At 38.5% G+C, this 16,067-nt stretch overlaps 1 long non-coding RNA gene across 1 annotated transcript in view; it reads left to right on the forward strand.

The window, feature by feature from the left end:
• Positions 1–16,067, forward strand: part of LOC132540491 (uncharacterized) — a 493,968-nt gene that overhangs the window by 5,914 nt on the left and 471,987 nt on the right. The window contains exon 2 of the long non-coding RNA XR_009551698.1: positions 210–679. This is a non-coding gene — a long non-coding RNA (uncharacterized LOC132540491). The remainder of the gene's footprint in view (positions 1–209; positions 680–16,067) is intronic.

The raw sequence follows: 16,067 nt of genomic DNA on the forward strand, positions 1-16,067 counted from the left end.
CCCAGCAATAACCCTGAAGGAAAATGAGAGAGAGAGAGAGAGAGAGAGAGAATGAATGCAACAGCACAGTAGTATTTATAAGAAGGAAGGAAGGAGAGATTTGAATTTTTAATTAATGAGCATCTTAATCAAATGAGTTTATGCTCCACTCAACAGGCCTTTAGCCACTGTAGTAATCATCATTGTAAGTTACCACCTATGTTACACAGGTGCAGTGTGTAATGCTTGCAAGGCAAGCATAAATGATGGTGCTTGACTCATGCCATCATTCATTCATCTTTGACCTCCCCGACAAGAATGTCACCTGTGGTGTCTACAAAAGACACTGGCCAGCCTTTAAGGTTCCCTTGCTTGTCTGATCCGAAACTGTGGGGAGTGAATGCCCTGTGGCATCACTTTGATCAAGAGATGTGGAAGTCAGGGACTCTGTTCCCATGAGCTCTGTAGGGGGCAGTAGCTGAACAGAGACACATATCTTCCTGGGGTGTTATTCTATGATACAAAGCTCATTGCTGGCCTGAGCTGTCATCAGCTCAGCAGGGTATCCTAATTTGATGTCCCCATGTTCCCTTCTTCAGCTTCCTTTTCTTTCATTCTTGGTTCCCAAGAAAGACAAAGTACATTGCCAGGGAGGTGACTCAAAGGTAGAGAAGATGTGAGTGCTGGAGTATGACCCCTGGTGATGCATGAAAGAAGAGAAGAGAAGAGAAGGGGGGAGGGGGAGGGGGAGGGAAAGGAAGGGAAGGGAAGGGAAGGGAAGGGAAGGGAAGATGAATGAGTTCATAAAAAATGGTAGAACAGTACTTTAGTCTATCTTTCTCTCTATTATTCTTCTTCTTCTAGCGTTTGCCCTTCTTCCGTAGGCAGTTAATGGATTTGAAAGTGACTGGGATCCATGTGGATTCAGTCAGCTAGGAAGGATCGTCAGTTTCCCCAATGAATGGGTACTCTCTTATTAAATAAAGATTCATAAGCTCTTTATCTGAAATGCTGCTTCCCGGGGAGATCTAATTCCAAACATCATCTCAAAAGACTTTTTAAAATATTTTTATTTTACTTATTTATTCTGGATAGAAACAGAGAGAATTCAAGAAGGGAGGGGATAGAGAGAGAAAGAGACAGAAAGACACCTGCAGACCTGTTTCACGGCTTGTGAAGCAACTCCCCTGCTGGTGGGGAGCCGGGGGTTCAAACTGGGATCCCTGTGCCACTTCTTGCGCTTTGCGCCATCTGAGCTTAACCCACTGTGCTACCTACCGCCCGACTCCCTCAAAAGACTTTTTAATATTCATTGTTGAGAATAACCATAAACCCTATCTTTTAAAATTATACACTGTAGAGGTCAGGTGGTGGCACACCTGGTTGACGCACATGTTACAATGCAAAAGGACTCAGGTTTGAGCCCCAGGTCCCCACCTGCAGTGAGGAAAGCTTCATAATGGTGAATTAGGGCTGCAAGTGTCTATCTCTCTCCCTCTCTATCAGCCCCTTTCTCTCTCAATTTATGGCTGTATCTACCCAATAAATAAATAAAGATTATTAAAAAAATAAAACAACTATACAATCCAGTGGTTTATACATTCAGAAAATTAAAAGTATTATACCACTCAATTTTAGTGAATTTTCATCAAGCCAAAACGTAACCTCATCACCATAAAAATATCACTCTCCAGTCAAAACTACTAGTCTGAGCCTTTTCTCTAAAATTTGTCAATTTAGACTTTTCATATATATGGAATCATATAATATATGGTACATATACATATACAACAATCATATAATGTATATTTTAATATAATATATAGTCATACAATGATGTATGGTTTTATACATAATAAAAATATACATTGTGTCTGACTTCTTTCTCTTAGCATAATGTTTACAATCTAAGTTGTAGCATGTGCCAACATTTAATTTCCTTGTATGATATTCCATATGTTTGAGTAAACCACATTTTGCTTACCCATTCATCAGCTACTAGACATTGAGGTTATCCTGTCTCCAATATCCAGTTATTGTTAATAATGTTATGATGGACATTCCTATACAATTTTTAATCATAATTTGAGCTTTTAGTTCTCTCCTACAAACCTATTTCCCCCTTTGCCTTCCTCATCCTGGTAAACAATACTGTTATCTAAGTATTTTGAACAAAAACTTCACTCTTTTCCTCATAAATGCTTCATCCAACCTGGATCTAATTAGCTCCAAGATACATCTCAAAACCATTCATATTTCTTTGTTCTTGCTACTGTTACCTGATCAAACTGACACCACCATCTTCACCTAATCACTTTGGTAGCATTCTTACAGGTTTCTCTTCTCCTTTTTAAAGTGTCTCACTCCTCCAAGGATTTTCCCCAAACATCAACTAATCATAAGTTTTCAAAATAAAGTGTGGTGTAGTCTAGGTAACCATTTAGTGATCCCTCTTATTATATTTGTGAAAACATAAAGTCCAACTTTTCATCATGGTCTGTTCCTCTCTAGTCTTCCATTCACATTTCAGAAGTCCCTTCCTTCCTTGATACAAGCCCTTCACAATGTTGTCCTTGCCCATTTTCTATCTTCATTCTAACATTTTCTCGTAGTAGGTACCTTGATTGCCTTGTTTGTGCCTGACAAAGATAGAATTCAATAAATAATGTTTGATCTCCTAAATAAATGAACAAATGCATACCATGATGAATGAATGAATGAATGAGGTTTAGGGAGTGTGTCATCAAGTGAAGTATGATTTTAATAGGTGAAGAAATAAAGATACTGGAGAAGAAAGAACACCACAAGCAAAGGCATAGAAGAACCGTTTGGATTTGCTTTGGGGATTGGTAACTGAATTCTTTTGTCTGGAGAACTGCACATGTGTGAAGAATTTAAAGAGAAATTTCTGGCAAATTAGTGGAAGAGTTGGGCTATGAATTATCTTGCATTCATGGAAGACTTAAGGTATAGATAAAGAACAGTTGGAAAAGGATTCGGTTGTGGAAACATTGTGATTAGAAGTGGCTTAGAATACATCATTAGTATGAGTGATGGATTGTAGGAGACAGCTGGGAAAGAAAGGACATCTATTCATATTCTATTAGAACTGTCAATTTAAAAATAACAGAGAATCTGAGTTAAGTTAGTGGCAATATAAATGAGAATAAGAAGACTGACTTGAGTGACATTAAGGAGAAAAATGTATGGGACTGACTTAGTAATGAATTAAGATGTCAGCTATGACAGAAAGAAAATGTACCCAAAGAATTATTCATGGTGAGAACTTCTGGTAATGGCAATAGGGACATCAGGAGAAGGACATCAATTATGAATGATCACTTGTGCTAAAGTAAACATTTGTTTGGAAGTAGAGAAAAAACAGCTTAGATTTTTGGAAACTAACTATAATGATTGAGGCTGTTGGAGTTTTCCTTAAGGTAGTAAGTATGTCATGCAATGATGCCAGATGAGATTCACCAGTAAAAGCTAAAATGGTAAAGAATAGAACAGGTCTGTCTATTTTCAGGGGGAGAAAACAAGTCACATTTCAGGGTTATTGGTGAACCACAAGTAGAGTTTGAATGGGCAAAACCAGTTTATTGAAAACTCTTGAAGGAAAAGTGAAGTTAGGGGGGAAATGGGGGGGGATATACACCATCGGATGTTAAGAATTTCCCTTTTGGGAGTCGGGTGGTAGTGCAGCGAGTTAAGCGCATGTGCATGTGGCACAAAGAGCAAGGACCAGCAGATGGATCCCGGTTGGAGCCCCTGGCTTCCCACCTCCAGGGGAGTCGTTTCAAAGGCGGTGAAGCAGGTCTGCAGGTGTCTGCCTTTCTCTCCCCCTCTCTATCTTCCCTTCCTCTCTCCATTTCTCTCTGTCCTATCCAACAGCAATGACAACAATAATAATTATAACAATAAAATAAGGGCAACAAAAGGGAATAAATAAATATTAAAAAAAACAATTTCCCTTTTGACTTTTTTGAGGTTGCTGCCTGTACTAACTACTCCACTATTCTCAGCCGCCATTTTTATAAAGAAAGATGGAAAAAAAGAGAAGAGTGAAAGACAATGAAGGACATCTATGGTACTGCCCCAACACTGGTAAGTTTTCCCCCCTTCAAATAGGATCAGGGGACTGAACGTAGGTCTTTGCATTTGGTGATATATGTATTCTACTGAATCACCACTTGGACCCACACTGCTGACTTTTTATTTTTTTATTATTTTTTTTTTCCTCCTCCAGGGTTATGGCTGGGCTCGGTGCCTGCACCATGAATCCACCGCTCCTGGAGGCCATTTTTTCCCCCTTTTGTTGCCCTTGTTGTAGCTTCGTTGTGGTTATTATTATTGCCCTTGTTGACACAATTCGTTGTTGGATAGGACAGAGAGAAATGGAGAGAGGAGGGGAAGACAGAGAAGGGGAGAGAAAGATAGACACCTGCAGACCTGCTTCACCGCCTGTGAAGCGACTCCCCTGCAGGTGGGGAGCCGGGGGCTCGAACCGGGATCGTTACGCCGGTCCCTGCGCTTTGCGCCACATGCGCTTAACCCGCTGCGCCACCGCCCGACCCCCACTGCTGACTTTTTAAAGAAAACTCATGGGAGTAGGGCGGTAGAGCAACACATTAAACATTAAACGCACATGGCGCAAAGCGCAAGGACCGGTTTAAGGATCCCGGTTAGAGCCCCGGCTTCCCACCTGCAGGGGCGTCGCTTCACAGGTATTGAAGCAGGTCTACAGCTGTCTTTCTCTCCTCGTCTCTGTCTTCCCCTCGTCTCTCTATTTCTCTCTGTCCTATCTAAATATGACAACATCAATAACTACAACAACAATAACTACAACAATAAAAAGGCAACAAAAGGGAAAATAAATAAATTTTTAAATTTTTTTTAAAAAAGAAAACTAGATATGGATAGTCTTTCACATGTGATTGTGAGGTACGGGAACAAAATGATGAGGAATGACAGCTCAAAGAATAAAAGGAATGAATAATTATTTCTGTTATTTGCCTCTGCCTATCTATCTTTCAGTCTACTGAATGAAAAAAAATCACGGCATGTTAAATCCTTCTCCATTACAGACTTGAGTACAGCTAACTTCTCAAGATAGTGGGTTCCATGTCTTCCAAAAGAAAATCCTTGCAGAAAAAGAATATTGATAGTCACTTCCTCAAAGTACTTTTCAGAGTATGTAGGACCAGAGACTTGCTCCTAATGAATTAAATATGGTGACTGACAGTGACAGAATTACAGTTCTATGGCTATGTCACAAAATTACCTCTTACTGAGTGACCATCTCTCTTGCTGGACTGATTAAAATGACTTCCATGTATGGAGACCCATATGGGAGGGGAGTGGAGTCAGTAGCCACTCAGTAATCATCAAGAGAAACTGAGGCCCTGTATCCAATAACAACAAAGAATTCAACCAACAACATTCCCCATAAGAACTTGGAATGGGAACCTTCCCCAATTAGGTCTTGAGATGACACCACAACCCCAGCAGACATCCTACTTGCTGCTTTCAATGAGTCCTGAAACACACGACCCAGGAAAGTTGTATCCAGAACAGTGACCCACAGGAGCTAAGACAATAATGTGCTTTTGCTGTTTTAAATCACTAAAATTGTGTGGGTAGAATTACAAAGCAAGAGGAAGCCAATTCAGTTCCATCTCTCTCTCTCTTTCTCTCTCTCTCTCTCTCTCCCTCTCTTTCTCACTAGTACAGTAGTTTACAAAATTTATCTAAAATCTGTTTGTACCATTCCATCTCCACTATCACCTGTCATCAATAAATATAATCTCTCTTTTTTTTTTTTGCTTTCCATACACTAATTCAAACTTAAGTCAAATTACTCATTTCTATAACAGTGCAAGGAAGGAGGACAGGCCAGTTCACCAATTATTTCTAAATAATTGTCATCCTTACCAGTGTTTCAGTTTCTCAGAATAACTCCCATTTGTCATATCAGTCCTGCTCATGGACAACTTTCTTTACTTTGTGTTAGCAACCCTTTTAGTTTTTCCAACATTATTATCTCTGTTCTTTAAAAATAATAATAATAATAAATTATCTCATCACTCATTTCTAAACAGTGGTGATAGGTTTCTTTCTGTTGCCTGACATTTTGACATCACACCCAGTGCAAATTTGGCTTTGTGTTTTCTCTCTCTATCTTTGTTTATTAAGTTCCACCATATTGTGTAACAATCACTTTATTGAAGAAATGTTAATTTATTTTTATAACTTTATTTGATAGGATAGGAGGATACAGAGGAGAGAAAGAGATACCTACAACATTGCTTCACCACTTGTAAAACTTTCCCCCAGCAGGTGGGAACTGGGACCTTGGACCCTGATCCTTTGTGCATGATAGCATGTGAACTCAATCAGGCATGCCACAGCCCAGCCCCAAGAAATGTTGATTTATCGGGCTCTTGTTGTCAAAGGGAAGCAGTTCCACCTCTCCCCAACATAGCTGTCAAAATACCTAACCCCACTACCAATTTGTCCTTTCCCTCCTGTATAGGGCACTGGGTGCCCAAGTTCCTTTTTAACTGTCAAGGATACTATGTCAATGACAAACTGTCCTGGAGCTTTGCCTTGATGTCTGGTGCCCTCTGCAGGCCAACATCATCACTGCTCAGAGGAGCACTGAGCAGCCTCCAATAAACTCATGCCAGGACTGAATCAACTAACTGAACCACCAACGGGCTGTTGCTCTATGACCCAGAATTTTCTCAAGCGTAATAATGACTAAGGTCAACAGAATGGCTCCAGGAAGTAAATACTAGAAAACAACTTAGTAATCCTCTTTAAACAGTTATAACTTAGCTTTATTCCAACTGTCAAGGCAGATAATTGCCAGGGACAATTATCCTGATTGTTTCCTGCAGCTTCTTCTCCAAGTTCTCCATTCCTAGACCAATTATCCTGATCTCACCCATGGCTATGGCTTCTCCCTGTTTCTCCCTTTCTTGCAGTTTTTATCATCAAGGAATACACAGAGCTGCAGGCAGGAGCTGAGATTATTTCTTTTGGCCCCAGTTAGTCCAAGAGTATCTGTTTTCCAGTATTTCTCCTCTTTGGGGGGGCTTATCTTACTAAATATGATTCCTTTGAGTTCCATCCAAGATGAGGCAAAGACAAAAAGAGAAAGACAAATGCAGGATCATCTCACAAATGAAATTTAAGAAACAAGAACCAAAAAAAAAGCATAACTAGGATTGGGTGGGATGTATTGCACCAAAGCAGGGAAAGAGGGACAAGGAAGGGATTTGGGAGACAAGGGGCCTTTGCAGTTCTGGTGCATGATGCTAGGAAATGACCCAAGTTGGGGCTGCAAGTGCTTTGCAGACGCCTATCATAAGGAGACAAGAAATAGTACCCGTGTGTCAGTAAATGTACTATAAACTCTTAACCCCTCTATAAAATGACCTTTACAAAGCGGGTTCCCCCCAAAAAAAGAAACCAATTAGTTGAGGAAGGGGGAAGTGCTATCTGCGAATCGAGTAGAAAGGGAGAGAAAAAGAAAGAGGAGGAGAAATAGAGCTAGCTCACACAGTAGAGAATAAGCCTTTCCGGGAACATGGTTCACATTTGAAACTTGACACTACATGGGAGTAAACAGCACCAGAGAAAGCTCTCATACTATAATGTCTCGCCCTTTCTGTCCTTCTCTGGTTCTCTTTTTTTAATCTAAATGAAAATGTCAGTTGGAGACTAGTGAAATTATCTACACCTAAGATCATAGAGCCAGAAAAAAGAAGAAAAAAATACATACATATCAGGACTTACAACTGTCCTTAAGGGCCCCCAGACAAGTGACTTCTCTTCTGGTCCCATATATCTAAATATATTTTTCATAGTGAATAAATAGAACACTGGTCAGTATACAACAAATATATCAGAACAGCAAAGGACATTTTCTTATGCCAGACTTTGTGTCCTCTATTGTAGTAAAAAAATAAAAATAAAAAAGCTCTTTTTGGATGGTGTTTTAGGGTTTCTAATATCTGTGATTTAATAGTTTCTTACAAGATTGTCAGATTATAATTCCATGCCACACCTACCACCAAAGTTCTGTATTTGCACCTATGATAATCACCACAGTTCTCACAAGACTTATAAAGACAGTTTTCTTGCTTCTGTTTTATTTGGGGCTGTTTGTTTGTTAGTCTTTTTTTCTTGGAAAAATTCATGTAAATCAGATCTCCATATTCATCATATGAGTGACACCATCTGGTAGCTGTCTTTCATCTCTTTACTTATTTCACTAAGCATCATCACCTCCAGTTCTATCCACTTTGTCCCAAAGGGCACAATATCATCTTTTATGATTGCAGAGTAATAATATTCCATTGAGTATCTATCCCATAACTTCTTTAGCCAGTCATCTGTTGATGAGCATTTAGGCTGCTTCCACTCTGGCTATTGTAAGTAATGCAGCTATGAACACAGGGTTGCCTCTGTCCCTTCTAACTAGTGACTGAGACTATCAGCAATTTTAATAGGACCTGGAAACCGAGGTAAATGTTTGACTTAAAAAAAAAACCCAAGTGGGCATAAGTTACTTCCTGCCATAAATCCATTCTCCTGTCATCATCTTCCAAGACAGGTGGCTTTCAGGAAAAGCAAGGGAGAATGATGAGCCGTGAAAGTAGGAAACCAAGTGCACAAAGGTGGAGGAGTAAGCCAGCTTGTAAGAGACCTAGAGACAAGAGCCCTGCTTCTGCCAGAGGTCCTCTTAAATCTCTTCAGTTCCTGCAAGTTCTCTCAAGGCTATGTCATATGCTAATGACATCTACTCAGCACGCGCACATGGCCTAGACTTCCTCTTTGTTTACAGGCATAATATATCAGGTATCCCCAACACTCTAATAAAATCAAAGTTGAGAATGAGAGATATTTGAACAGAGCTTCAATACCAAAAGTGAACTTGGAAAAGAAAAACCTTATCAGGCGCTGGGCAGTAGCACAGTGGGTGAAAATGCATAGTATGAAGCACAAGGACCAGTAAAAGGATCCCGGTTCAAGCCCATGGCTCCCCACCTGCAGGGGGATGGATTCACAAGTGATGAAGCAGGTCTACAGGTGTCTATCTTTCTCTCCCCCTCTGTCTTCCCCTCCTCTCTCCATTTCTCTCTGTCCGATCCAACAATGACAATAACTATAAGGGCAACAAAATGAAAAATAAGACCTCCAGGAGCAGTGGATTCATAGTGCAGGCACTGAGTGCCAGCAATAACCCTGGAGTGAAATATATAGATATAGATATAGATATATCCTTAAAAAATGAGGGACCTTATCTAAACATATATGTATATATAATTTTGGTCTTGTAATTTAAGAGAAAAAATATCATTCAAGTATTTATTCGGACAGACCACATTATTCATTCATCATTCCTTCACTACAATGTACCTTCCTAGTCACTGTTTAGAATACAATGATTGAAAACATAGTCACAATTTTGAAGAAATGTGTGGAGGGGTTGGGGATGGTGAAAGAGACTTCTAGATATGAATCATGTTTATACCTAAGAATAAACACTAGGAAGAAAATTCTTTCTCATATCCAAGTACAAATCAGGGCAGATCCTGCTTACCTTCCAAGATCAGATGAGGTCAGGCGTGTTCAGGGTGGTATGGTTGTAGACGTAGAGGGAAGTTCTTTTTCATTTTCTAAAGAAGTTGTGGACTACAGCTACAGGACTGTAAGAGATGAAAAGATGTAAAAATGAAATTTTACCTCTTGTTACAACATGGATGGAACCCAAAGGGAATTGTGCTAAGTGAAGTAGACCAAGAAGAGAACAACAAATGCCAGATGATCTCATTCACCTGTGAGATTTTTAGAAACAAAGCAAGGCAAAAGGTAGGGTGAAACTCATGGTCAATTGCAGCAAGTCGAAGGATTCCAGAGAAGCAAAAGCAGAAGAGGTTGTGAGTTCGGGGCAATGTCTTATGGTGGAGGGAGATGGCACTTTGGTATTGAGTGAAGTGTGCTAAAACCTATTTGGAGAATCTATGAAATTATATCCCTGTAACAACAGTCATAAAACAACATTTCCTCAGTAAAAATAAATTATTTTAGTAAAATAAAATAAATGAGCGTGTTTGTATGGGCTGAGAATTAGCATGGATGGGAGTCAGTCTGGAAATTTGATATTTAATTACTTGAGAGCAATCTGAAAAACTGTGTGAGGGATATCACTGTAATAGTCACAACTATAAATGAAAATAAAAAGTGGTCCTTCTATAAATTAAAAAAGAAGTTCAAACATGGAAAAGTTTCTCTTGAAATAACACTAATAGTGAATTAATGAACTCACTTAGAGAAAAAGTATTAAAACTAACTCTAGAGAACCCTATCCCTTCCTAGGTCTAAGAGAGAACTGAGACAACTCCTCACCAACAAAAACGTAATTATTTTTTAACTAGTCCCAGGCAATTTGCTCGATTATATGATATGTTCATCTCTTTTCTGAGCACTCTCTTATGGCATAGATAGAAAATATAGTTTTCTTTTTCAGAAAGCATTGGATTAATATTTTAATGCCCTTTGAGGCATCTTCCAGATCATATAAAAGTCATATTATTCCCTTAAGCAAGGAAATGGAAACTATTTGTCCTCAGATAAGAAGATATATATATATATAATATTATATAATATTATATTATATTATATTATATTATATTATATTATATTATATATATGATAGCTAAATTGCAAACCATAAGTCATGATTAACATGATTAAGAGCTATATGCTATAACTTATAAGCATCATACTTTTCCTTCTAAACACAGATACTTTCCACTGTCTGTGGAATATCAATGAAACCCCCATAGACCCAAGAAAGACATTATGTTCCTAACATTATTATAAATACAAATAATAACAAAACTTATTATTTATGAAATACCTAATATATCTGACCCTTCTCTAAGACTTGGCATGCATGATTTCTTCTAATCATCACAAAAGGCCTATGCAATACCTGAATATTAATCCATACTTCACAGGTGAGAGCACTTAGCAACAGACAGGTGAAGTAATTTTCCAGGATCACATTGCTCTTAAAATCAAAGACAAAAAAATCAGAGACAGAAGTTAAATCTAAGCCATCTGGGGAACATTAAGCAAAAATGGAACAAACAAATCTCAATAAATTAGTGTGTTAGAGCAAAGTCAAGGTAGAGGATTGAGTCAGACAACATGAATATGTACTCAGCTATCAGCACTTTTAGAGGCAGACAGTGGCTCAGAAGGAAGGAATCAAAGACAAGAAATGGGTAGGCCACCTAAGACAAAGTTCTAATGGCAAAGAAAAGAGTTCAAGATGACAAGAGATATGAGGTTAACTTCAAAAGTCTAATTAGATGAACTAACCTTGGCATTCAAATAAAACTAAATTGACAGGAAAACCCTCAGAGGAAAATGGCCCCCTAAATATCTACTTCAATGATATAACAACTTTCAGAAATTACACATGAACAGAGCTGTTTGTTCTATCATTATAAAAGTAAGCTTTTGGAAAATACCATATCTACCAAAAGCTGATAGATTAACATAAGCATAAGTTTTATAGAAGGCAATTTAAAGTGAATGGAGATAAACTCTATGCACTTAAAAGGACTTATATACAAAATTTACTAAGCAGAAAAAAAGACAGAAGTTTATTTCAATCATTCTCCATTTAGGTTAAGAAAATGAATTACATAAAAACATCCACATTTGCTTATAATTTTTCTTTTTTGACATGATGTAGCTATTTCTTTCTTTTTAATTGGAAATTAATGTTTCACAGTGAAGTTGTAGACACACAAGCATAATTTTGTCCAATGACAGATAAGTGGATAAGAAAATTATGGTCTATATACACAATGGAACATTACTTAGCTATCAAAAATATGCAGTAATTTTTTTGTTTCATCTTGGATAATGCTTGAAAACTTCATGTTATGTGAACTAAGTCAAAAAGAGAAAGACAAATACCAAATGACCTCACTTACAAGTATAACTCAGGAAATAAGGACAGAGAGGGAAATAAAAAAGTGAAGCCTGAAATGTGTAATTGTATTTATATATCTTTCCAACTTTAGGAGCCACTCTTTGCCCTAGCCAAATTTTCAAGTTCTGTTCTCCACTCTGCCATCATTCTCCCAGGTAATATTTCTAGTTCACCTATCAAGTTAGCTATCAAGATCAAGCAAATATTACTACAATCTAGGATCCTAGAAACATAACCAAAATAAATATCCTAGCCTCTTTCTACCCTAGGGTCCCTACCTTCCTTGGCTCTAATCCTACCCTTTGGTCCTTGTATAGTACACATTTTATCTTGCTTTACAACTTACTGCCTTTCCGCCACCAAATTCCAAATGTTACTATAATCCCATCTTGACTTCACTGGATAAATGACCTCACCAACATGTCTCAGAACCTCACCTCTCCAGAGCCTTACCTCATTAGAGAAAGAGTCCAGAATCTAACCATGTACAATAGGGAAGCAATTCCAGAACCCAAAACTCCTTCCTTCTGTACCCTAAAAAGAAAAAGTGAGGGAAGTCTTAGGGGAAGATGACTAGAGGGTACTAAACACTAGTTTCACCAAGATTTGGAATATTTGTGGCAAGAGACCTTTTTTTTTTCTTCTTCTTCACTATGACTGAGAAGGAAGAGATTCTGAAGAACACCCAAGAAAGCTGAGTGTTGTTTCTCTTATATGAGAGAGAAGGGGGAAAGGGCAGGATAACTATGGAATATCATCACAATTAAATGGAATAAAGAGAACTGAAATATTGGTCCAGGTGGTGGTGCACCTGGTTAAGTGAACAAGTACCTAGGATCAAGTGCCTGGTCCCCACCTGCAGCAGGGAAGCTTCACAAGCAGTGAAGCAGTGCCATAGGTATCTTTCAGTCTTTCTTCCTTTCTGTCTTCCCTTCCCTCTCAATTTCTCTATGTCTCTATACAATAATAAGTAAATAAATATTTTTAAAAAGAGAGTATTGAAAAGCAATAACCTGAAAAAAAATGAAAAATATACATAGTTAATCCATAGGTATGACCTCGAGAGACTACAGTGGTTACCATTTTGGGTGGGTATGGAGAACTTAGAACTTTGGTGGTGGGAATGCTGTGGAATTATACTTATATTATCATATAATCTTGTAAACCTCTAATTAAAAGAAAACTTGGAATGAGTGTGGTGTATAGAACCAAAGAAAAGGACTATGGGAAATCAGAGGGAGGGAGGGGCTTGAGGAAAACCTGAGGTCCTGTTGTATGATGCATCAGGAGATGAGTAACAGTATAACATTTCAAAGAAGTAAAAAAAAATATAAAAGAAACACCAATAAAAATAGATACCAATAGGCCCAAGGAGAAAAGCTGGAGGGAATAAGTTATATACTTCATTCTATAGCTTTGACTCTGGAATCACTTAACTACTTATATCATTTTAATTAAATTAAATGAAAGAGCATTCTGAATACAGAAAGCATCTTATGTTATGTTATGTTTGTTATATGTTAGTGGTGTACAGTAATTCTAAGAATAACTACTTAAAGTGACTCTAACATGTAGAATTTTGTGTGTACATTTAATTTTCTACTTTTCTCAGAAACATTCCTTTGGAGCCTGTATCTTAAAAATAAAAATAAAAAGATCTGGTAGATGAGTTGATAACAAAATAATAAGTGATACTTTTATATGTTCTGTATATACTCTTTAAGTCATTCACTTTCAGAACACTATTCTAAGAATACTGTCATCATATCCTTTTCATTCCTTTCAAAAGAGACTGAAACTGCTAAACCATCTTTCCAAGTAAGTGCTTGAAATTCATGAGGATATTAACAAATAAACTACTACACTTTGTTCAAAAAGAAAGCCAAATTTTTGAGAGCTCTAAATCAGATTGTAATAATCTACTCATATGTGATAGTGAGTTAAAAACTATGGGCTGGGACTTCCAGAGGCAGGGCTGTGGAGCAGCAGCAGCTGTGTTTCTCTCCTCTCCTCTCCTGGGTCAACTAGGAATACCAAAGGAGACCACCTGGGACCATAAGAAGACAGGACTAGAACGACTTCAGGAACCCACCAAATCACCAGTGAATGCAAACACATGTGGTTCGTGGACAGAGAGGAGCCTAGGGAGAGATTAAGTGGCTGGTAACAGTCCAGCAGTTTACCAGTTGAGACACCACCTCCAGTCTGTTTCACCAACAAAAAGACAGCTGAAGGGAGGAGAGGACTCCCCTAAGACTCACCAAATGCAACTGTGAGTCTCCATTGCTACTGCTCTCAGAAGCTGCAGCAGCAGCAGGGAGGCCTTGTCCTGACAACAGGGGAAAGAGAACTAAGCAGGGAACTCAGGAGAAGATCTATACCTTGGTGGCCTGGGGTGGGGCTGTGTAAAGTCTCTTTTCATAACCACTGGATCATCTCTGCTACATGCTGCTTTATCTCTTGGTCAGTAGTCAGTGATTAAGCTAAGAAGCCTATAGTTTATGCTCCCATAGCCTACAGGGAAGAAAAAGAACAAAAGAGGCTTTTAACAACCTATGTGCTCCAACTAAGGGATTAAAATAATATTGAAACAACTGTTACTTTACACAACAGTGAACGCTTTAAGTACCTTACTTAGACACAAGTCAATCCTGGCAAGAGTGATCAGTAATTTGAAAAGTATTGAGAGAGGGACCTCATAATATACTATATAAAATGGTTAAACCAACAAGAAGAAATATTGGAGAAATGAACCAGGACAAGAGTCCAGCTAAAATCCCCCCAAAGGTTAAAGCACAAAATAATGAAGCCAACATCCAAACACTTGTTAAGGAAATAATCACAGGAGTGAGTAAAGAGTTTGAAAGAATCATCATCAGAAATGCAGAAACAACAAAGGAACCCTCCTGCACTGCTGGTGGCAATGTAAACTGGTCCAATCTCTGTGGATTACAATCTGGAGAACTCTCAGAAGACTGGAACTGGACCTACCCTATGATCCTGCAATTCCTCTCCTGGGGATATATCCTAATGAACCTAACACACCCATTCAAAAAGATCTGTGTACACATATGTTCTTAGCAGCACAATATGTAATAGCCAAAACCTGGAAGCAACACAGGTGTCCAACAACAGATGAGTGGCTGAGCAAGTTGTGGTATATATACACAATGATTGAATAATACACAGCTATTAAAAATGGTGACTTCACCGTTTTCAGCTGATCTTGGATGGACCTTGAAAAAAATGATGTTAAGTGAAATAAGACAGAAACAGAAGGCTGCATATGGGACCATCTCACTCTCAGGCAGAAGCTGAAAAACAAGATCAGAAAAGAAAACACAAGTAGAACCAGAACTGGAATTGGCATATTGCACCAAAGTTAAAGATTCTGGGATGGGTGAGGGGGAGAATACAGGTCCTTCAAAGGACCTGGTGGGGGGTTGTTGGTATGCTTCTAAATTCTGCTTATAAGACCTTCTATTTTGATCATCACATTAGGTTCACTTGTATTACTTACAAGTTTCTATTTACATAATCAGTTTTATTTACATAATCACAGGTCCCGCCCTGCCTGCAGGATATTGATTTAATCCCCACTAGTTAGATGGAAGCTTTCTATGTTCTGTTAGTGCTCTTTTTTTTTTTTTTTGCTCCACCCCCTCTCCTAGTCATTTCCTTTCCCTTGCCACTTCCAGTGAAGAGATGCATAAAAGGCAATGTATCTGATTAATAAATGAGATACTACTTCCCAGCTCAGCCATGAGTCCCTGGTTGTCTCTCTACTGCCCATGAAGCTAGCCTAGCCCAGCAGGGGTTGTATTATTATATCCATCTTGTATGGAGCTTGAAGAAATCATGTTAAGTGAAATAAGTCAGAAACAGAAGGCTGCATATGGGATCATCTCACCCTCAGGCAGAAGTTGAAAAACAAGATCAGAAAATAAAACACAAGTAGAACCTGAACTGGAATTGGCATATTGCACCAAAGTTAAAGACTGGGGTGGGTGGGTACGGGGAGAATACAGGTCCAAGAAGGATGATGGAGGACCTAGTGTGGGTTGTT

The sequence above is a fragment of the Erinaceus europaeus genome, chromosome 9 (assembly GCF_950295315.1).
Source record: "Erinaceus europaeus chromosome 9, mEriEur2.1, whole genome shotgun sequence".
Classification (NCBI taxonomy): Eukaryota; Metazoa; Chordata; class Mammalia; order Eulipotyphla; family Erinaceidae; genus Erinaceus; species Erinaceus europaeus.